Genomic DNA, 24,380 nt, shown 5'->3' with positions numbered 1-24,380 from the left:
AGGTCATGATCTCACAGTCTGTGGGTTTGAGCCCCACGTCGGGCTCTGTGCCGACAGCTCAGAGCCTGGAGCCTGCTTTGGATTCTGTGTCTCCTTTTCTCTGTGCCCCTCCCCTGCTCATGCTCTGTCTCTCTCTCTGTCTCAAAAATAAATAAAAACATTTTTAAAAAATTTTAAAAATAAATGAATAAAAACACTGATGCCTGTTGCATTCCCACAAAGGGGGAAAAAAAGGTTGTGAATATACTGAAATTCCATACTATCTTCCAAACAGTTATTAACAGATTTTTTTTAAAAGAAAAAAGAAGACATGAATTTGGATCTATGCAAATTTGGTGGGAATTCATTTTCAATTAATTTGCAAATCAGAGGGAACAGAAGCAGTAAATGCTCACAATTCTTGCTTTGTGATTTTTTAATAACACTAAAAATTATAAAGTACTTTATACATGCACAACACCTTAAATTTTTCAAAACATCTTTATATCCTTTTTGGGTTTTTTTTTTTTTTTTTTTTGCTAGAACCTCTGACAAAAAGGCAAGGCTTGTGTTATCTCCATTTTCCAGATTAAGAAAATAGAGGCCTCGAGATAAGTGACTTGCCCATGTTTACTTAGGCAGTAGAGACATGTGGCCTCCCCCACACCACCCTTTGGCCACAGGGCGATTCAGCACCACCCAGCAGCCCCTGTGGCACCCAAATGAGACAGAAAGGACAGTACCATTCACAGTGCTGTTCTTTTGGAATTAATCATGAGATCTGTGATCACAGAAGATTTTTTTTTTTAACATTTATTCATTTTTTGAGAGACAGAGACAGAGTGTGAGTGGGGGAGGGGCAGAGAGAGGGAGACACAGAATCCAAAGCAAGTTCCAGGCTCTGAACTGACAGCACAGAGCCTGACACCAGGCTCGAACCCACAGACCACGAGATCACGACCTGGGCCGACGTTGGACACCCGACCAACTGAGCCACCCAGGTGCCCCCGGAGATTTTTTTTTTTAAATACATACTATTCATTTCCGTATGTCTTCTTTCAGAACAGGGCTAGCCCCAGAATGCAGGACCGGTGCAAAACCAAAGTATTGGACCCTTTGTTCAAAAAGCAGGAAAAAGGTACTGTGAAATGTTCCAACCTATAAAGCTTTTGCTTTTCTTTCTTGGTCTCTCTCTCTCTCAACTTGTTGCGGGGGGCGGGGGAAGGTGGTTGCTATTTAATGTCATTCCAAGTAAAGAGAAATGAAACGTTGACGTCATTTGCATGAGTTTTACTATTCCCCTATAAATTGTACAATGCCAGTTCTCAATGCAAACATAAGAGCATTTAACCCTTACCTAGAGTCACCAAAATACAGAACTTTGACTTTGGAGCCCGGACACGTGTATGTGTTTTGTTCTTTCCAGAACCGTGGAAGTGCTCCTCAAAGCTAACTCAACTGTTTTTATTCCGTTTCGCGGTACACACGCATTGGCCATCCCTCTCCACCTTTGGCTCACAGCAGAGGCTGTGCTGGAGATTACCAGTCTGAAATGCTAACAGTGGAGGGAAGTTCCTGTTGGTTGTTGTCACAGACCACGCCCTCCCTGAACCCTCCCTGCCAGCCTCCTGATCTGCTCTATGCCCAAGGCCCCTCAAGTCCCTAATGGCCTTCAGTGTGAATGACTGGCTCACAGGGGGCGGTCACATGGGCAAGAAGAATATGACAGGGCTCTCTGGTCAGTTGCGTCTCTTAGAACGCCGTCGCCTTCTTTTGGCATTCTTCCATTCTGGTCCCAACAGAAAAGCACAGCCTCTCCCGGCCAGGTGGGCCCCGCTCAGTTGCAGCGCAGGGCACTGAGCTTGCTACGATTTTTGCTGAATTCCCGCATGGGATGCCTGGAGAATGCTCTATGCGGTGGGGCAGCCAGGAACTCCGTGGACACGCGAAGTGCACGCAGCTCCCTTGCTCCGCCGTTTTATTGGACTTCGCTTATAAAACAAAAGTTCAAAGATGAAAGTATTAAGAAGGTCAAGATAGTGAGAGCACGGCATTAAGCCATGCCCTTTGGAGCACAGAGTCTATTGCAAATGCGCAGATCATGTGCCCAAGATGCCAGCCCTGGTCAGAAATCAAAGTCAACTCTGGTTGTTACTAGTCTAGAGGCTCTGGGGGTATAGACGTTCCTCTCAGGCCTGAACTGCAGCCAAAGCTGATGATTCCCTTCCTCACAACACCCCCCCCCCCCACCCTGATAAGTGATAAGGCTCAGGGAAGCGCTCCCCTGTAGGGAAGGTGGAATTATGGCCCTGCACCTGTAGTTTCGGGACTTGAGGCTGAGGAAGGAAGGAGTGGGGATGAATCACCTGGGCACAGCTAGAGTCCAGTGAAAGGAGAAGTCTTGTCCAGGAAATGCTCTCATGACCAGAAATTAAGGAGGAAATCCAAAATGTCACCATAATCTAGCAGTGCCCTTCTTTCTCTCAAGCATAATGTTTTCAACAAACTCCTCTCTGGACATGTCTTTCTGACACACACGCACACATGCACACACACACACGCGCACGCAAGAGGTACAACCCCTGGAACAACAGGGACGGAGTGGGAAAAGTCAGGGAGCTCTTCGTTCCGGCCACACCTCCTTTTCTTTCTTGATGTGTGACTCTGGTCAGGTCACCTAACTTCTCTGAAGCTTGGCTGTCTTCGCTGTGAAATGTGACGGGTGATCCCTAACTGGGAGATCGGTGGCATGCGAGAAGTAAACTCAAGAATGTCCACAAAGTGGGCTGTAAGCGGAAAATTGCGTGTGCAGCGCGTCGGCCATGTTGGTGTCCCGTGTATAAACGGTGTATCTCACATACAGACCCCATCAGGAAATTTCACTCGGGGGCAGAGTGATTTACAAAGCCTGCTCAGAAGTGAAGTCAATTAAGGTCAGCTTTCTATGTTGCTAAACAACAGGGATTCTGGGTTCAGTAACGTTGAAAGGCAGGCCCAACACACCCCTTGAAACCGGGCTTTTGAGAGGGTTCAAAGGAACGGGAAACAAAAGCCTCTCTTTGTGATGTTTTCACTCTTCCTTCATTGTCCTCTTTCACCCTCCAAGGGCCTTCATGTAAAGAAAGGGGCTGCTAATGTGGCGAGTGGGAGTTTAAAATTGTCCTGGGCCAACAATGTTGGCACATTCTGCCGGGCCTCATTACAGAATCATCTGAAATGCTTGAGAAGTGTTTCCCACTCATTAGCATAAATAGCAGAAAAACTCTTTCACAAACAAAGCAGGTTCCATCTGCCCCCAGTATGTCCTCACCTTGACTTCAAATGGCCAGTCCCTCCCCCAGTACAATACCGGGGGCGCCGGCCTCCAAGGCCCCGAGCACCCCACTTCAGAATGGCATTCAGTGAAATATCAACACGGTAACCTGCATGTTTATTCATTGGCCAGCCCCTGCTTTTAATGGAGTCCCTTCCCCATTGTGGCCACTTGATTCTTTCACAGACCTAAAGGGAGAGGCCGGGAGAGGCTTCCTTTCCGAGCTGTTGGGGTCCTTGGCAACCCACACCTTGTGAGTGGGTTGACCAGGCTAATTAGGTTTGTTCTGCCTTTTTGGCCCAAGCGTATTTTGTCAGGTATTCTGCTCTGGGATTAAAGAGTCATTAATCACCCGGGGCTGACGCTGACAAGGTGGCTTTTACAATGAAGTCCACTTCCCTGGTGTTGGCCGGAGCCAAAGCCGGATCTGTTTTGCATTACATTGCAGAAGAATGTAACGGCTTCTTCTCCCCAGTCAACCTCAGAGGACATCTATCACGGGCTCCAGTCCTGGAGGAGGCCGGTGCCAGCGTCAGAGATAGCATCTGTCTTGCAGGCAAATTGTGCTAACAGCAGCTGGGTGGAGTTGGTTCTGGGAAGGGCATTTCCTAGAACAAGATTAGAGCATGACAGACTTGGGGTGGGGTGGGGGACCTTCCTCATCGGTTAGAATGGTATGTCACTGCTTGTCACCCTCACTACATCTGAACCCACGTCTAAGCTTTTATAACTATTTTCAGCATGATCGATACTCTTGTATTTGTCAAGTCAGAGGGCCCGGAGTTCTTAAAAGGAGAAGGAAAGGAAGTCATTGGCAGTTACCGAGTTCCATTAGTTGAACCTCGAACAACATCGGTTCGAAGTGTGAAGGTGCGCTTATATGCGGATCTGTTCCACAAATACGGTAGAGTGCTGGCAATGTATTTTCTCTTCCTTATGATTTTCTTTTTTTTTTTTAATTTTTAATTTTATTTTTAAACATTTTTTTTAACGTTTATTTATTATTGAAAGACAGAGAGTCAGAGCATGAGCAGGGGAAGGGCAGAGGGAGAGGGAGACACAGAATCCGAAGCAGGCTCCAGGCTCCGAGCTGTCAGCACGGAGCCCAACGTGGGGCTCGAACTCACAAACCACGAGATCATGATCTGAGCCGAAGTCGGACGCTTAACCAACTGAGCCACCCAGGCACCCTTTTTTTTTTTTTAATTTTTTAAATGTTTATTTATTTTTGAGAAGGAGAGAAAGACAGAACAGGAGTGGGGGAGGGGCAGAGAGAGAGGGAGACACAGAATCCAAAGCAGGCGCCAGAGCCCGACGCGGGGCATGAGATCATGACCTGACCTGAAATCAAGAGTTGGGTGCTTAACGAAGCGAGCCACCCCGGCCCCCCCATGATTTTCTTAGTAACGTTTTTTTTTTTCTCTAGCTTAACTTACCATAAGAATACAGTATTTAATACATATACAAAAGTGTTCATCAACTGTTAATATTATGGGTAAGGCTTCCAGTCAACAGTAGGCTATTAGATGTTAAATTTAGGGGGAGTCAAAAGTCACACAAGGATTTCTGACTGGGTAAGAGGTTGGGACCTTAAACCAGCCTTGCTCCAGGGTCAACTGTACTACAAAGGCTAGGCACTGAGGTAGGTATTTTGCATACAAATGATTTAATGAATTTAAATGTCATTTTAATGCAATGACATGAGGTACTTTTCCTGGGACAGCTTTTTGAAAGGATGAGAAGAGTTCCCTAAATTCAGCAGTTCTTATGAGCTTTCTTTTTTTTAAAAAAAAAATTTTTTTTTCAACGTTTATTTATTTTTGGGACAGAGAGAGACAGAGCATGAACGGGGGAGGGGGAGGGGCAGAGAGAGAGGGAGACACAGAATCGGAAACAGGCTCCAGGCTCCGAGCCATCAGCCCAGAGCCTGACGCGGGGCTCGAACTCACGGACCGCGAGATCGTGACCTGGCCGAAGTCGGACACTTAACCGACTGCGCCACCAGGCGCCCCTTCTTATGAGCTTTCGTTATTACTTATGTAAATCATAAGTTAAAAGTTTAGGTCATGGGGCACCTGTGTGGTTCATTTAGTTGAGCAGCAGACTTTTTCTTGATCTGCTCAGGTCGTAGTCCCAGGGTTGTGGGATCGAGCCCCGTGTCAGGCTCTGCCCTGACAGTGTGGAGCCTTCTTGGGAATCTCTCTCTCTCTCTCTCTCTCTCTCTCTCTCTCTGTCTCTGCCCCTCCCCTGCTCAAGCTGTCAGTCTCTCTCCAAAAAAAAAAAAAGGTTTAGGTCAGTCACTTATCAAATTATCAGGATTATTGTTTCCCTTTTATCTCTCAGATCTGTGATAACTGTTTTTCTGCGGCTGCTTTCTTGTCCTCCTTTCTTCTCTTACCCTTTCATTACTTTACATCTATTGAGCACCTATGATGCCGGCTGCTGGAAATACCGAGATTTAAAACACATGGCTACAGGGGCACCTGGGTGGCTCGGTCAGTTAAGCGTCCGACTTCGGCTCAGGTCATGATCTCGCGGTTTGTGAGTTCGAGCCCCGCGTCGGGCTCTGTGCTGACATATCAGAGCCTGCAGCCTGTTTCGGATTCTGTGTCTCCCTCTCTCTCTGCCCCTCCCCCATTCATGCTCTGTCTCAAAAATAAATAAACGTTAAAAAAAAATTTTTTTTTAAATAAAAAAAAATAAAACACATGGCTACAGGCCCCATTTCTCATCTAGTTCCTGGAAAATGAGCTCCTCACAAGAGAATAAATCGAGGATGTCGGAAAAAAGAAATCCACCCCAGAAGGGCAGTGAAGGGAACCCCAGGATGCTGCAGGCCCTCCCCTCCCACCCCACCCCACCCCACCCCACCCCACCCCACCCCACGACAGCTGAACACCACACAGGGAGGGCCACCGCTGGCCACCGCTGTAGCACAGAGCTCCAGAGAGTTTTCTGCACAGAGATTAATTTGCTAGGAGACCTGTGGAGGGCATTTAGATCTTTGGCAAAGAGTCTGAACTTTAATGATTGTTTAATACAAAGTAAACAAAGCAAATGAAAAAATAAGACAGTTACCAATTCCAGGAAAGGAAAACTAATCACGGCTTATTGTTAGAAATATAATCTATATTTTCATAATGTAAATACTGAATTTTGAATAAATTACATTAACTTGCAACAATATTAAGAAGAAGTGGAATGAAAAAGGAGAGTCTGTATAAGCGGGGTGAAGCAGGGGAGGAAAGAGCTAAACTGACTTTTCATAGTGGGAATTCAAGAGTGAATGCTGAAAACTGACAAAACAGAAACAGAAGCATGTGAGAGACAGCCCTTGTAGAATTATTTGACTCTCCAAATTACATGCATGTTTAATTTTGATAAATAAAAAAAAACTAAAATTTAAAAGTCACTGACCTATGTGACTTAAAAATTTTTTTTCTTAACATTTATTTATTTTTGAGAGACAGAGCACAAGCAGGGAAGGGGCAGAGACAGAGAGGGAGCCACAGAATCCGAAACAGGCTCCAGGCTCTGAGCTGTCAGCACAGAGCCTGACATGGGGCTCGAACTCATGAGCTGAACCATGAAATCATGACCTGAGCCAAAGTCAGATGCTCAACCGACTAAGCCACCCAGGCGCCCCAATGTAACTTGTAAAATAAGACACTGTGGGGCACCTGGGTGGCTCAGTCGGTTAAGCATCCAACTCTTGGTTTCAGCTCAGGTCATGATCTCACGGTTTTGTGAGTTCGAGCCCCACATCAGGCTTCATGCTGTCAGCAGGGAGCCTGCTTGGGATTCTCTCTCCGTCTCTCTCTGCCCCTTCCCACCCCTTGCGCTGTCTCTGCCTCTCTCAAATAAATAAATAAACTTAAAAAACAAGATAAAATAAAGTAAAATAAAAATAAATAAGACACTGTGTTGTCAAGGGATTAACAACATCACTGGGAGACCATCAGATAAAGAAATATTCAAAAGGTACCTGGAATGCTGGCCCGGCTGGGCTGTTCAGAGGGAGGGGCGCAGGAAGCTCGCAGGGGAGGGCGGCGTGGCGGGCCAGTATCTAGAGTGATGCAGCTGGGGGAAGGAGCCCTGAGGAATTTGGTTACCTGGAAGTCTGGAAGCAGGAGAAGGTGATAGAACACCAGGAACATAATGCTCAGGCCCCATCTGATAAGGCACCCCATGTGATGTCCACAGAGCCCAAGGCAGCCGAGGTTTAAATCCCAGCTTCAGTACTTACAAGTCACAGGACTTTAGGCAAGCTATTCAACCTCATGGAGCCTCACTTCATCTGTTAACAAGAAAAATATCTCCCACACGCGACTGTTTTCAGGGTGGATTTAGACACATTTATAAAACGTCCACTAAATACTTAACACATATCAGGCACTAAATAAAAGCTAGTCCTCAAGCATATTATCAGCGAAACCCGTAAGGTCAAGATTTTTTTCTCGTTTCTTGGAAGTGTCGAAAATGCATGCAGAGATGACCTATTCAGATCTACAGAATGACTCACAGTCAGAAAGCAATGAGCACTTTTACCCAGTCTATGAGACCTACCTATGTGTTCAATTCCTGAATGAAATTTTCTGGGGCCGGTTTTCAATGTGGAAAGACGCTGTTAACTTGTCCTTTAAAGCCATTTTCTTTGCATGCATTTTTTTTCTTGTCTCATTTCAGATATTTTCTTAGTTTGAAAACTCAGAAAACTACACAGGCAGCCTGCCCTTGTTTTCTTTTTTTCTCTAGATCCCTACGCCATGGATCTCTGTCTCTCCTCATCTCTCTTCCTCCCCCTCAGGCCCAGAAACCCTCTTGTCTTCCCTTCTTTCTTTCTGTCTGAGGCTTCATCCTGCTGCCTGTGCTTATCATTAAGAGCCTGGCCGTCTTTCCAGCTTCCTCCCCACTCCTGTCATCAGCGCATGCGAACAGCTCAAATCGATGTTTGTCCCAAGGACTGGAGGCTGTTTTTTGAGATTGAATATTTCCATAACAAACGAAAATTTGACTTAGCCTTAGGAGAAATATAATCAGAGGCGGGCCTCCCAGACTTTCTGGGGGTGCGAATGAGCTGCCCAGAGGGTAGGCTTTAAAAAAAAAAATCAATATAAATGATATTCACTTGTAGTTTTGGAGGGGAAGGAGGAGGAGAGGGAAGAAAAAAAAAATCTGTCTGAACAAGAGAGGTTGTAATTCAAAAGCTGCCACACAGTAAGTAGGAACCTCCGAGGAGGATAGATCATCACTCTCTCTGGGTTTGACAAGGAGGTTGATGGGAAGTCGTGACCAGACTTGCACCCGCTCTTCAAGGAATATGAAAAACACTGCTGGCTTCACCAGGCCCGTTCACAGTCCAGGGAAGGTGGGAAGGGTTTAGCAGCACAAAGGAAACCACCCTCCACCAAACTTTATACATGTGATCCTGAAGCTAGGAGATAAAAGTTAAGTGTAAATTTTATAACCGTAGCTAACACCATATGTTATTAAAATCATAGCTAACATTTATTGAGTACTTGCCCTGTATGAGACGCTGTACTAAGAATTTTGCATGCAGTCCAGATTTGAACCTCACGGCAATTCCATGGAGGAGTCTCTCCTATGATTTTCCCTAGCTTACGGGTGACAAAAATGAGGCTTAAAGAGGTGATCGGCCCAGGTAAATCTAGGACTCCGACAAACGCAGAGCTTCCCAGATTGTCCCAGATTGCAAAGTCCCCGTTCTATGGCAAGACAATTTTTAAAGTGTTAATTGGCACACCTTTCTCCTGAATTTTCACAAGCCTTCCAAGCAGGTAGAGAGTCCTGCCTCAAGGGTTTCTGTAAAACAATAAGCAAAAAAAAAAAAAAAGTCACCTGAAAATCAAGTCTCCTGCTGTCTCTTGCAGAAGCAAGAGAGATGCTGACCCAGGAGAAGAGAGTGGTGAGAAATTTCTCTCAGACCTGGAGAGTGGTTCCCGGCATCCTGTGCGGTTTTCCCCCTTCAGGGAGATGCCAGGGCCTCCTCAGGATGGCTCCGTGGTGCATATGGAGAGCCAAGCCAGGGAGTGTTCAGCGGATTCTGCCTTTCCCCGGGACCTGTGGGGGAGAGCAGAGGAGAGATCCCCGGTCATGCCTGGGATTGATTTCCTCTGTCATAGTGGAGAAGGGTTTTAAGATAATTTTAAACAAACGAAAGCTGTATTTCTTGAACAGATGAGTTTATGTACCAAGGTTCATACCCACCACAACATCATACACTGAGTAAGAGGGGTGGGGGAGAGCCTCGGTCTCGAACATCTCTTTGATGCCTATCGGCAGGAGTTGGGCCACATGGGGTCAGGGGATTGGCAAGAAAAGCTGAAAATGCCAAGTTTCACCTTCATCTGCTACACAGAAGAAAACTGTTCCTTGCCTTCTCCTTCCCATCCTGCCCCTCGGCCCAGAGATAACCCCCTGAGCTCACACTGCTGGCTCCGGGAAGTCCCAACTTGTCACATATAGGGAACAGAGGAATCCATCGCTGAGATGGCAGAAAGCATCTGTCCAAACGCACACCCCACTGTCAGAGACCCAGCCAGAAACTCTCCCCAAAGCCACCTCATCATCACCTTCCCCCAAAGCTTGAACACTTTTTAAATTAAGGAACTATTACCATTTTTTTTTTTTTTTGGAGTAGGTTTATCTGACCTTACCATCCCCACAAGGTATTCTTTTTTAGAAACTCTCTCGTCACACCTATTCTCTCCCCTTCCCCACACAATTGGTGATGACGCGTTTATTTGCCATTGGTTTAATTTCTGTCTTCTCTGTTAGTTCCATCAGGAGAGGGACTGTGCCTTGTCCTCTGCTGTGTGCCTATAGCCTGTAGCACAGGTGGCAAACACAGTAGGGGCTCAATCCACGCTTAATGAAAAAAACAAAAAAGGACTTCCTGAATGCACCATGGAAGGAACATGGAGCAGTCATAGCCAGCCCAAAACTTAGCAATCATCTGGCCCAATGCCATGACAGAGTAAGGCCTAGAGAGGCTAGACGACTTGCCCGAGGCTCCAAACTTGGTTTAAAAAAAGGTTCCGGGACTCCAGGCAGACCCTAGAGTGACCTTCCTCGACCCTGGCATCTTCAGTCTCTAAACGTGCCAGGAATGGACCAAGTTCAAATTCTGGGCCACCTGTCCCTGCATGCACGCTTGCGCTCCCTTTACGCCGTTAAGCTCACTCCCCACGATGCTGTCTGAGGCCTCTCCTACCTATATCTGTGGTGCTCCCTGTCTCCAGCGGTGTCTCAGTCTTCCCAAAAGAGTCCTTGCTCTCCTTCATATGGAGAGTTTTATATTTTAATATGAGAGTCAAAGGCTTTGAAACGTGTCCTTTTTCAACAGATGTTCACAGAGAACCTAGAAATACGGACACTGTTCTAGTACTAAGGGCTTGGAGCCATAAGCAGTATAAGTCCTCATGGAGCATATGTTCTGCTGAGGAAGACAGATAATAAACGCAAACCAATGAATAAAAATTAGATAGTGGTGGGATGCCTGGGTGGCGCAGTGGTTAAGAGCCTGACTCTTGACTTGCGCTCAGGTCATGATCTCACAGTTTGTGAGTTTGAGCCCCACATCTGGCTTTGTGCTGACAGTGCAGGGCCTGCTTGGGATTCTCTCTCTCTCTCTCTCTCTCTCTTTCTGCTCCTCCTCTGCTCTCTCTCTCTCTGCCCTTCCCCCGCTCACTCTCTCTCTTCTCTCTCTCTCAAAAAGTAAAGTTTTTAAAAAAGCAGATAGTGGCAAGTGCAGTGAAGAAAATAAAACACGGTAAGGGGTTCGAGGCTGGAGTTTGAGGAGATTTCCCTGAGAAGGACATATTTAAGTTAAGCCTGAATTCTGAGAAAAACCCAGCCCGCAGAGTTCTGGTATTTCAGGCAGACGTTACTACTGCGAGAGCCCTGAAGACCTGGCCGGTGGCTGGAATGTAATGATGGAAACTTCAAAAAGTCAGGGAGGTGCGTAAAGGACAGATCCCGGAGTCTTGTAGGCCTTGAAGGAAGACTGAATTTTATTCCATAGGCACCAGGAAACCACTGGAGGTTTTTAAGCTGGGAGTGATAGGATCCGTCGCATTTAAAGACGACCAGGAAGGTTTGGCTGCCAAGTAGAGCAGCAGCAGAGACAAACCAGAGGCCCGGCCAAGAGAGGGGCGTTCCTGGATTAGGCTGCAGAGGCCGGAACCACGAGAAGTGGCTGGACCGTGGTGTGTTTTGGGCACGAGCTGCTGATAGATTGGATGTGGGTTGGGAGGGAAAGTGACGCATCAAATGTGACTCCTGGAGTCTGGCTCGAGCACCACGGGATGGCGGCACCGACATGCACAAAATTGGGAAAGAAGCAAACCCCGTAGGGCGAGGGTAACCAAGAATTGGTTTGGGATGCGTTAAATCCAGGAGGTCTATTAGCCCAGTGGAGATGCCAAGGAAGCAACCAGATATACAACCCAAGGAATATACAGTAGTCAAGACATTTCTGAAGTCTAACAGGCAGCCTTGGGCCAAGGTTGGAAGCAGGGATGGGAAAGGAGAGGACTCCTAGGGCTTGGAGAGTCTCATCACCCAACCACCGGACAGGTGACACTCCCTCGTGCCTTCGGCACTGGAGCCTTTTCACTCAACCTTCCAAGCAAAGGGCCTGGTCTAATCTCTCAGCTGCAGGGAGGTGGAGCTAATTTCACAGCGGGCAGCTAATGAATCACCTTGAATTTCTAAACGGTGAAGGTCTACCGCTAGGTCAACGAATCAGGGAACAATTGCAGTTAGAGTTTTTCCGTAATTCATAAAAAGATAGACGTTCTTTCTTAATCCTGCTGTCTACGAGGCCAGCCTCCAACGGTGGGGCCCCCGGGGCCTACATGTAGGGAGCGCAGTGGACACAGCTGTTGCCCATGCCCGTGCTTGTCCTCACCCCACCCCCACTTTCCCGCGTGGGAGTGAAGCTCGCTGGTGACACTAGGGAGCCATTGTGCCAGTCCTGGAAGTGCCGGCTGTGAGGCTCCTTAGGTGCTATAATCAATGTCCCTACATTTAAAGCTGCTTCGAATGGGGTCTTTCTCTTCCCTCCGTACACTTAGATGCGCCACGGAGCTCACCCCCTCCAACTGCTTGTTTCTAACCGCTGTCACATAGCCGTTCGTTCCGCCACGTGTGAGGCACTCAGGAAAACGTGGTGAAGAAACCACTCGGCCTAGTGGTGCCTGTCCCCGTGGATCTGACAGTCCGGCGGGGACACAGACGGCACACAGGTAAATGATGAAACGGATCATTCCCAATTGCACACCTAGGAAGGGGAAGGACGGTGCGCTATGAGACACAGCCTCCGGATCTCATCCTCTGAGGAGGTGTCGCTGAGGAGGTGATGTTTAAACTGAGACCTAAAAGATGATGGGGAAACTGGGCAGGTCACTGGGGAGAGCGTGCGGCTCTTGATCTCTGGGTCGTGAGTTTGAGCCCCATGTTGGGTGTAGAGCTTACTTTAAAAAATAAATAACAACAAATATGTAAACTAGGACCTGGAAGATGAGAAGGATCCAAATGGGGAAGAGAGGGCAGAAGAGTATTTCAACAAGCCGGAATAACCAAACTGACATGTTCTTCCAGCCCCATCTCTAAGCAGAAGCTCTTGAACATCACATACCTTTTTCAATACGACATAGTGTTGTCACTCTGAATCTGAATCATCTAAGAGATAGAGGGGTTTTTGCCCCTTCACTAAGCATCCCGAGGTTGCTAAATCCGGAGTGTCTACACCAGCACCAACCCCTCAGATGCTATCACTTGTGTGTCATTTTTTTATATTAAATATAATTTTTCGTCGAATTGGTTTCCATACAACACCCAGTGCTCATCTCAACAGGTGCCCTCCTCAATGCCTATCACCCACTTTCCCCTCCCTCCCACCTCCCATCAACCCTCAGTTTATTCTCAGTTTTTAAGAGTCTCTTATGGTTTGCCTCCCTCCCTCCCTGTAACTTTTTTTCCCCCACTTGTGTGTCATTGACAAAGCTTTTGAGCAATCCTGTCCCTGCCTTCAAACAAACAAAACCAAGAATAATAAAATTCCTTCCCCTGTGAGTCTCTAACGGAATGTTTTTTTTTCTTTTTCTTTGAGGCACCTTTAGATTCCCTTTTTTGGGGGAACGAGAATTAATGCTGGTTAATGGTCCTCAAGGGTTCCCTCACACAGTTTCTACTATCCTCCCTGATGGTTGATTCTGGCCAAGAGAGCTGGCTTTGCAAAAGGGGTGTCAACCCCAAGGATCCAGAGTCAGGCAGGCCATTTCGCCATGTTTAAAAATCAGGAGAAAGATTTCAATTTGTTTCGGTAAGATGTCAACATGCAATAATGGGAACCCACACAGACAGACAGACCTGTACTGGAATTTAGATTCAGTTCTGTGACCTTGGGGGTGTTACCTAATCTCTCCAAGCCTCCGTTTCCTCACCTGTAAAATATGGATAGTAATTTCTACCTTACAAGAATTAACTGTGATCATCCGTTTCAAGCACCCACCTGACATGTAGTCAATACTCAGGACGTGGCGCTTGGGTGGCTCAGTCAGTAAAACACCGACTCCTGATTTCAGCCGAGGTCATGATCTCACAGTCTCACAGTTTTGTTCGTGAGATCGAGCCCTGCATGGGGCTCTACGCTGTCAGCTGGAGCCTGCCTGGGATTCTCTCTCTCCCCTGCCTCTTTTCCTCCCCCGTTCTCATGCACGTGCATTTTTTTTTTCTCTCTCTCTCAAAATAAATACATTAAAGCTTTTTAAAAAATACTCAGGAAAGGGCGCCTGGGTGGATCAGTCGGTTAAGCTTCTTCTGACTCTTAATTTTGGCTCAGGTCATGATCTCACGGTTTGTGAGATGGAACCCCACATCAGGCTCTGCACTGACAGTGCAGAGCCTGCTTGGAATTCTCTCTCTCCTTCTCTCTCTCTGCCCGTCCCTTGCTCCCTCTCTCTCTCTCTCTCTCTCTCTCAAAAATAAACAAGTAAACATTTTTTTTTAAATACTCAGGAAATATTGGGTCCTCTCCTTTCAAGGCCTGGCTCTCAATTGCCTAATTATATCTTCTGAGGCGCTCAAATGTGGTTATAGCTGGTGCGCCTCAGAGAATATTTCAATTACAGGTGCCCTAGGTGGTACTCTCTCATTTGGAACCCGTAATTTAAATCAGCAATGGCTGCAGGCTGCTCAGGTGTGGCAGGAGAGCTCCCACCCAGCTCACCTTCCCTCCTGCCTGCCTCATCAAAGCCAAGTCAAAAGCCAAGGGAGACTATGGGAATAAAAACCTTTTAACACATATAGACTATTGAGCTATTTGCAAAGAGCTCCTAGGCTCGGAGCAACACGGAGCCAGCATTATTACCATCTCATTACAACAGGATTGGGGAAATTGAGGTCTAGAGATGGGAAGTCATGTATTTAAAGCCTCAGAAGTAAGTTGATTGGGAATCCAGTGCCCCTGCCACACCACCGCATCCTGACAAGGGCAATTTCGTCCTTCACTGGAAAAGTTCACCACCAGCAACTGTCCTGACTCATCAGCATCAGGGAATTCACTCCTGAATTGCCCTTCCTACTCCATGCCCTTCCTTGCTCCTTGTTCTGCTAGCTTTTCTAGACCGATGTCAGTTGCTTACTCTGGCCTCAGGATAGTCTGACCCTATTCTGGGGCTTGCCTAGCATTTCTCACTGCTGTCAATGTGCTTTCACAGGTGGTAGCAGGCTGCTTTGGAACACTTTCACCAAAACCTGTGACTTTTTTCTTTTCTTTTTAAAAACAAATTTTTTTAAATATTTATTTATTATTGAGAGACAGAGAGCATGAGCATGGGAGGGGCAGAGAGAGGGGGAGACAGAGACTTTGAAGCAGGCTCCAGGCTCTGAGCTGTCAGCACAGAGCCCGACACGGGGCTCGAACTCACAACCCGTGAGATCGTGACCTGAGCCGAAGTCGGACGTTTAACCAACTGAGCCACCCAGAGCCCCAGAATCTGTGACTTTTTTCTAAGGCAGGTATGGGAAAAATCAGCCTGACTCTGGTCGGAGTCTGGTTCCGGCCATGGCTCAAGGGTTACGGGCACTGGGTGATGTGGCCCACCCATTTACCCAAGGCTGACAAAGGTAAATTAAGAACCACTCTGCTCTTCCAAAACAAAGGACCAGCCAAAAGAAATGGAAAATAGTATTCCATCCTCAACAGAGTCAGGATGGAACTCAAGCAAAGCTCCGATGTTCGCATCAATTTCTCCAAAATAGAAACAAAGCGTCAGAGTTGACAGAGATCTTCGGATCCGATAACCTCATTTCACACAATGACGGACTGGCGAACAGAAAGTGGCTCATCCACGGCCACACAGCTAGCAAAGGCAGGGCTAGAACCCAGGCCCCAGAACCCCGGTTCACTTTTCTTACTGAACAATACGGTTCACTCCAGAGCCCTAAGCATGTTCTTTTTGGAAGACCCAGGTGATCTCTACCCTACCACTTCCCACATCCCACTCACCCTCCCAGAAAGGTTGTACTGCAGTGGATGTTTGTCATGGGCTTGGGTGGCACGGATCTATGTCTATGAGATGCTCATCCAGGGACAGCTGTTTCCAGCAAGCCCCCTCCCCCAAGCAGACTTCAGCTGTGAGCAGTCGCCACCTTAAACCTGCCCAGTGACCCAGGAGAAAAGGATTCACATATTCCCCCCCGCCCCACCCTCGGGAAACCAGAGATTCCTGGGATAAACTGCATTCTCCCCAGCTTGTGGGATCCACCGGGACATGGTAAAGGAAGCGCGGACAGTAGCTTGCTCTTGTTTTCGGGAATTCCGTTCACACTTAGTTGACCCCTCTGCCACCATCTCTCCCCATCCCCTCCTTTACTTCCTCTTCTGCTTCCTCCATCACTTCCTCTTCTGCTTCCTCCATCACTGCCATCACTACCCCCCACTGCCTCCACCCACTCTACCTCTGTCTCCTCTGCACCTCTGCCCCCAACACCACTTCCTCCTCCACCACCGCCTCCTTCGTTGCCCCTTCCCCTACGCCACCGCCACCACCGGCAGCTTCGCGGCCACCTTTTTTATAGCCTGAAAACAGGTCTCCGCGCCAAAGATGACTCAAGACCCTAATGCTTTCAAAACAAGACAAGTGATCAGTATTTTGAACCTATAGCCGGGGTCGCTGAGACTTATCATGGCTTTGAAATAAACCGGGATTAACTCCTTCTCTTCTTGGTCATGTTTCAAAGCGCTTACCTACCATCTCTCTCTCTCACCAGAAGACCTTAGGTACTCTGAAACGAAGCAGACAATGGTGGCCTTGTTGCAGAAGCCTGATATTAATAGACTCTGCCTTTTGATTTCAGCCTGGAAACACTGGCAGCAAACCAGTGTGAGAGAAGAGGGCCTTGTGTGTAGCAAAAGTTTGAAAGAGAGACGAAGAAAAAACCCAACCCAGCTTTGATCAGAAGGGTCTGAAGATGAATTGTGGTCATTTCACAGGTCTCTGGGAGGAGGTTAATGTCATTTTGAGACAAGGAAACTGGGTTAAAAAAAAAAAAAAAAAAAAGGAACACTGAGAAGGGATGCACTTTCGGACCGAACGGGGCCACTGCACCGAGAGGATCAAAGCTGCTCGCCATACAGAGAATGGAGGATTATTCACTTTCTATTTTTTCACGCCTGCAGCACACATGGGGATCTAATTGGTGGGGATGCGAAATACAGACAGGCAGCCCCAGCAGCAGGGCAGGGCCCGAAGGAGGAGGGGGGCCCCGCTTCGTGCAGCTGCAAGCCATTAAAGGCAAGCCCGCCGCCCCGCGCCGCTTTAATTGCTCTTCTGTGTGTTTCCTCCGCTCACCAGCGCTAGTGTCTACTTCCCAGTCTCTCTGATCTCAGAGGTGATGAGCTTGACGGCTGTCAGGCCTGCGGGGTCAGGGGAGGCAGGAGGCGAGGCTCAGGGGAGTGGGGGGCACCCCCGCGTCGGGGAGGGGCTGCTGCGGGAAGAGGCGGAGTGGGGCCCTGCCCTGCTCCCCCCACCCCAGCCTTGTTCCTTGGCAGGTAGGGAGCCAGGGTCCCTCCCCCGACGGCTGCTGTCTCAGTTCTAACCCATGACACCAGGGGAGATACGGGACAGAACGAAGACCCACACCACCGTGCAAGTGTCTGACCGTAGGCACATCACTCAGTCTCCTTGACCTGTCATCTCCTTGTCTTTGGAAAGGGGTGTGTGCCTAACCCCTAACATGCCCTGGAGATTACCCGTCCTGAAAGGCTAACCGGTGGAGGGAAGTGCCTGTTGGTTGTTGTCACAGACCGCGCCCTCCCTGAACCCTCCCTGCCAGCCTCCTGATCTGCTCTATGTCCAAGTCCCCCCAAGTCCCCCCTTCAGCCCTTCTCAGTGCCCCTCCCTGAGGAACACTGCCCTGACTACCCAGGTCTGTAGGATCGCAGACCCCTCCTGTCACTCGTATCAGGCCCCCGCCTTCTCTCTCTTAGACCTCATCCTTGCCACATCCTCCTGACAGGCATGGCTGTCTCCAGTCCCCCCCCTTCCCCCTCCATCACCTCCATTTCAAGCCCCCAGTTATCTACGTATGTGAAGCTATAAAAGGTAAGCTCAGCCACTCCTCTGCTGAAAAGTATGGCGGCTCCCTGTTGTGTTCTTGTGCTCTCCCCTTAGGGAATGCTTTGCTTCTTCCTTGGTCTGACTTACCCTCAAGACTCAGCTGAGTTATTACCTCTTCCAGGTAGCCCCCCATTGCAAGACAAGAGCCTCCGCTAGGCATAGTCATGCTTTCGTATTGCCGTGCACTGACCACAGTGGACTCAAACCGTTTAGCCTTTCCCCCTCTTGAAAGTGTCTGTCCCCTCCACTTGAAGGTGAGCTTTTGGGGGGAACAGGACTGCATTTTCATTCATCTTTATACTCCCAGCATGTAGGATGATGAGCACAGTGCCTGGAAAAGAGCGGGCACTCCATAAATATATTTTGAACTGATTTATGGCCATCAATTGTTGTTTATTTGTCTCCCGCGCAAGTTATCCAATTAAGTTGAAAGCATTTGGTGAGATGGGAATGTGTCTGATTCATTCTGTATTCTACACAATGCCCAGCACAGGGCAGAGTCTCAATGGAGAGTTGCTAGTTCCAAGGTCTGGCGCTGCTAGCAATAATATCCCTGCTGAGTCTGGCTTGTCTAGTGCTGTTTCCTCAGCATCTAGAACAGAGCTTTGCAGGTACTCAATAAATACATTTTGAATGGATGAACGGTTATGACACTGTAGGGAAAACACCTGTCTGGTTAGAGGGCCTGAGTTCTAGAGATAACACATTCAAACTGAATGAGGCCAGGGTCGGTTAAGCGTCTGAGTGGTTTCGGCTCAGGTCACGATCTCACGCTTCGTGAGTTCAAGCCCCACATCAGGCTACGTGCTGACAGCACGGAGCCTGCTTGGGATTCTCTCTCTCCCTCTCTCTCTGCCCCTCCCCCTCTCGCTCTGTCTCTTTTTCTCAAAAAAAACAAAAAACAAAAAACTTAATGAGGCCAAAAGAGAACTTGTTTTCTCCAAAACTCCACCCGTTACCCCAAAGCCCCAGCAAACATTCTGCATCTTGGTCCCACCATCCACTCAGTTGCTCGGACCAAAATCTGGGAGTAATATTTGATTCATCCATTATCTTTGGGTCTTGCATTCAATCCACCAATAAGTTCTACAAGCTCTGTTTCCAAAATGTACCCAACCTCTAACCATCACCTTTACAGCCACCGTCCTAGTTCAAACTGCTATCATCTTGCCCTTGCAACCGGTCTCCCTGCCCAACACACACACACACACACACACACACACACACACACACTACCTATCGTTTCATTTTATCACCATGGTCTTTCTATCACCCCAATGCCTTCCCACTTAGAATAAAATCCAAACTTCTCATAACAGTCTACAAACCTCACACAATCCAGTCCCGCCCCCCCCCCTTTCCAGTGTCCTCTCCTACTAATCCTCTCCTTCCAGCCACACTGATCTTTTTGCTCTTCCTGGAATATTCAGGATTGTTCCACCCTAGAACTTGTTAGTCCCTCTACGTTGAAAGCTCCTCCCCAAGGTTACTTGGTTACTCTTAGTGCAAATGTCACCACCTCAGTGAGGCTTTCACCAATGCTATGTGTGATACAGTTTATTGTATGTGTCACCTTGGCCTAGGCTACAGGATGCCCAGATATTTGGGCAAACACTATTCTGGGTGTGTTTGTGAAGGTGCTTTGGATGAGATAAACACTTGGGAGTGGTTGACTGAGTAAAGCAGAGTGCCCTCCCTCATGTGGGTGGGCCTCATCCAATCAGTTGAAGGCCTGAGTAGAACAAAAAGGCTGACCCTTCCTCAGGTAAGGCGGAATTTCCTCCTGCCTGACTACTTGAACTGATGTATCAGACTTGACCCTCCTTTGGACTCAAATGGAAACATTGGCTCTGTTTGGATTTTGAGCCTGCCAGCTTTCAGACAGGAACATACACAGTCGACTCTCCTTGTTCTCAGGCCTTGGGACTCAGACTGGAACTATGCCATCTGTCATAACTGGGGGTCTCCAGCTTGCCAGCTGCAGATCTTGGGAACTTTTCAGCCTCCATATTCTTGTGAGCCAATTGCCTGTAACAAATACATTATTTTATATATTATATTGTGTGTGTATATATATAGATATATACATATGTGTATATATATATAGTTGTGATTCTGTTTCTTGGGAGAACCCTGACTCACACACTAGGTAAGGCTGTATGCTTCCACCCCACCCCCATGAAGATTTTAAAATTTATTTGTAGACCTCTTCGTATCTGTCTCCCCTCAACCAGAATGCAAGCTCCCCGTTCATCAGTGATGTGTATCTCCAGACCAGTGCCTGGCACACAGTGAACACTCAATACATATCAGTTGACTTGCTTTTTGCCTCACTAGCCCCATGACCTTGGGCAAGTCATTTTGCCTGTGAGCTGATTTCTGCATCATTGAAGTAGGGATGACATTTTGTTTGCCAATCCCCAGAGCTGTTTGGAGGGGCCCTAGGTAGATGGTTGTCAGAGTGCTCATTATAAATGTAGGAAGTTTTCCTCATACTGGGATATGAGCCTTGACCATGATGGCGTTATGTATTGGTCATCTTTGTACTCCCTTCCCCTCCTTTTACCGCCCCCCCCCCCCGCCCTCCACAGCACTTTGCATAGAGCAGATGCTCAGTGGTGTTTATTTTCAACAGTTAGCTAAATCATTCCATGGCAATCTCAGTGTTTAGTCAATGACATTAACGACAACCACATTACAAACTCTGCTTGTTGCTGAGTATCTCGATACCTAAAAAACATTGGTCAGAAAAGGGTCAATGCTGGGGGAAGCACAGCTGGAATGCGGTTACATCTCGTTGAATAAGATCAGTAGGAACCTTAAGAACACTTGACAGGAGCTTCTGAGTGGCTCAGTCAGTTGGGCATCCGACTTCAGCTCAGGTCATGATCTCGCGGTCTGTGAGCTCAAGCCCCGCATCAGGCTCTGGGCTGACAGCTCAGAGCCTGGAGCCTGTTTTGGATTCTGTGTCTCCCTCTCTCTCTGACCCTCCCCTGCTCATGCTCTGTCTCTCTCTGTCTCAAAAATAAATTAAAAAAAAAAAAAGAAAAAGAAAGAAAGCTTCACAGGGTGCAGTGCACTGGGCTGTCTCCTATTTGTTAATGGGCAAGTGCATCGGTACAGCCGCTTGGGAAAGCCATTTGGCAATACGCATCCAGACACATCAAAATTTTCATACCATTTAACTCTGCAAACTCTCCTCTACAAAACAACCCTGGGCATTTCCGTGAGCCACAAACTCTGAGACCTAAACTATGACGCTCTCAGACGAAAACAAAGGTGTGGATCTTTGCAACCGCGGTCTAGGCAGTGGAGTCTTTGATATGCTACCAAACGGACACGTAAAAATAACTACATTGGATTTCATCAAAACTGAAAACTGTTGTGCATCAAAGGACACTATGGAGAAGGTGAAAAGCCAACTCACAGAATGAGAGAAAACATTTGAATTTTTCTGCACGTATCTGGTAAGGAATTTTTATCCATAATCTAAAAGAATTCTTACAACCAAACGACAGAAAGAAAAAGAACACCACTTTAAAATAGGGAATGAGTTTGAAGAGGTATTTCTTCAAAAAAGATAAACATACAGATGACTGAAAAGCACACGAAAAGATGCTTCACACTTACTAGGATGGCTATTAAAAAAACACACATTGGGGTGCCTGGGTGGCTCAGTCGGTTAAGCGTCCGACTTCGGCTCAGGTCATGATCTCATGGTCTGTGGGTTTGAGCCCCACATCGGGCTCTGTGCTGACAGCTCAGAGCCTGGAGCCTGTTTCAGACTCTGTGTCTCCCTGTCTCTCTGCCTGTTTCCGGCTCACACTCTGTCTCTCTCTCGCTCTCAAAAATATATAAACATTGAAGTTTCCATTTAAACACACACACACACACACAAACTGGGGCGCCTGGCTGGCTCAGTCAGTTAAGTGTCTGACTTCAGCTCAGGTCATGATCTCACAGTCCACGAGTTCCAGCCCTGCGTCGGGCTCCGTGCTGACAGCTCAGAGCCCGGAGCTTGCTTTGGATTCTGTATCTCTCTTTCACTCTGCCCCTCCCCTGCTCATGCTCTGTCTCTCCCTGTCTCAAAAATAAATAGAAACATTTTAAAAATTAAAAAAAAAATACAAACAGAAAGTAATAAGTATTGACAAAGAGGTAAAGCAACTTGACACTTCACACACGGATGGTGGGAATGTAAAACCGGGGCAGCCGCTTTGCAAGACAGCTTGGCAGTCCCTCAAAAGGTTGAACATCGAGTTAGCGTATGACTCAGCGATTGCACTCCTAGGCATAGCCTAGAGATTATTGAAAGTGCGTGTCCACCCAAAAGCTTTACGTGAATGTGCACAGCAACATTATTCACAGCGGCCAAAAAAAGTAGAAATGTCTTGAAATCAACCGATGACTGAATAATCAAAACGTAGCGCGTCTAAACAGGGCAGTACGATCTGGCCATAAAAAGGAATGAAGTACTGATCCACGACAGCCTGGATGAATCCTGAAAATATGCAAAGTACAGCCAGACACAAAGGCCACATGCCCTACGGTTCCGTTTACATGAAGTACAGAGTAGGTGAATCCTGAGCAATAGAAACAGACGCGGGGTTGCCAAGAGCTAGAGGGAAGGAGGGGTGGGTGCAGGATTTCTTTCTGAGGTAATAAAAATGTCCTGGATTCGACAGTGGTGAGGGTCGTACAGCTGTGCATAGGCTAAAAGCTACCAAACTGTAGGCTTTGCAAAGTGAATTTTTTTTAACGTTTATTTATATTTTGAGAGAGAGAGAGAGAGGAAGAGTGTGAGTGGGGGAGACGGAGGATCTGAAGCAGGCTCTGCGTTGACACCGCAGAGCCCGACACGGGGCTCGAACCCACGAACCGTGAGATCATGACCTGAGCCGAAGTCGGGCGCTTAACTGACTGAGCCACCCGGGGGCCCCTGCAGAGTGAATTTTATGGGACATGAACTGTATCTGAATAAAGCAGTTATTTTAAAAGTGTTCATGGTAGCATCGCTTATATTAGTGAAAAAGGCAATCCTCAAAACGTCCTTTAAAAAGAATGTTAATTTATAATGACTCTATGTGATAGAATATTATGCAGCCATCTAACTACATCTACGAAGTTTTTGTAATACTATACAGGATGAAATAATATTAAGTGAGATAGAATCACAACCAGATATTTTGTTCCCTCCTAACCACTCTGGCTGGCTTTTTTTTTTTTTTTTTTTTAGGTCTGGAGGAAAACACCCCAAACTTTGCACAAATGTTTGCTCTAGGTAGTGAGAGTTGAAGAATTTCTCCTTGTTTTTCCTACCTTTCTGTATCCCAAACTTTCTCCAAACCGCGTGTATTATTTTTATAATAAAGTTGATTTATTTAAATTTCCTAACTGGGGTAGATAGTTAAAAACTGTCAGCGTTGGGGGCGCCTGGGTGGCGCAGTCGGTTAAGCGTCCGACTTCAGCCAGGTCACGATCTCGCGGTCCGGGAGTTCGAGCCCCGCGTCAGGCTCTGGGCTGATGGCTCAGAGCCTGGAGCCTGTTTCCGATTCTGTGTCTCCCTCTCTCTCTGCCCCTCCCCCGTTCATGCTCTGTCTCTCTCTGTCCCCAAAATAAATAAACGTTGAAAAAAAAATTAAAAAAAAAAAAGTGTCAGCGTTTTCGCTTCTGTGCAGAGAGCAGAGCACAGCCAGTGTCGAGGGAGACGAGGCCAAGGACCTGAGGGGCCACACGCGGCTCCAACCTGGATGAGTCCAGGCCTCGCTGACCCAGGGCCGAGGCATCCTCTTTACACGCAGAGAACCTTTTCTTCTCCTGTTTTACATCGTGCTTCATTTTCTTCTAACCCGTTGTCATTTCAAAAGTGGCACGAAGCAATTCGCTCCGCAGGCCGGCACCTTTCCTTTGTTGGCTGTCCCCTATTTATGTCCTTTTCCATCTGGGGATGGCGGCCCTTCAGGAGGCGACACCAGCGATGTGTTAAAGGTGTTGGCTCCCTCCGGTCTCATTTGCTCTGGAAAGAAGTCTGGTTGGATCGAATGCCCCTGTGGAAACTCAAGCTGAGTTGTCTTCATTTTCTATCGTTTTATTTTAGCATCCCAGTGGTCCCCGCCAGTCAGGGTCTCCACCGGCAGTTCAGTCATTCATCAATTTAAAGCTTGGCTGTAAGGTTCTGGAAAGTATCCAACTCCACAAAAGAAATCAGTTCTTTCCTTTTCATTTTTCTTTCAAAGCAAGAAAGAATCTGCTCATCTGGAAACGAGGGATAATGACTTTAGGGTCGACTGGGAATCTGCTTTTAGGTAGTTAATACTCAACATTTCAGTCACAAACCAAAAAATTACCCCAGGTTAGGTACCAGGGCTATTGAGAAACTAGTGAGCTCATCTTTTTTATTTCATAATAAATATGCCTAATTATTTAATGGATCCTTGCTC

The 24,380-nt window shown here is 47.3% G+C and overlaps 1 long non-coding RNA gene across 1 annotated transcript; it reads right to left on the bottom strand.

The window, feature by feature from the left end:
* Positions 1-811: 811 nt before the first annotated feature.
* On the bottom strand, positions 812-8,148 carry LOC113599754 (uncharacterized). The gene is made up of 4 exons (XR_003420649.2): positions 7,855-8,148; positions 7,539-7,589; positions 7,278-7,412; positions 812-3,900 (listed from the first exon to the last, which is right to left on the bottom strand). It is a non-coding gene; the product is annotated as an uncharacterized LOC113599754 (long non-coding RNA).
* Between the last annotated feature and the right edge of the window lie 16,232 nt (positions 8,149-24,380).

Source organism: Acinonyx jubatus, chromosome C2 (assembly GCF_027475565.1).
Source record: "Acinonyx jubatus isolate Ajub_Pintada_27869175 chromosome C2, VMU_Ajub_asm_v1.0, whole genome shotgun sequence".
In the NCBI taxonomy this organism is placed as follows: domain Eukaryota; kingdom Metazoa; phylum Chordata; class Mammalia; order Carnivora; family Felidae; genus Acinonyx; species Acinonyx jubatus.
The sequence above is the reverse complement of the archived record's forward strand: the minus strand, read 5'-3'. Positions and strand labels throughout refer to the sequence as shown.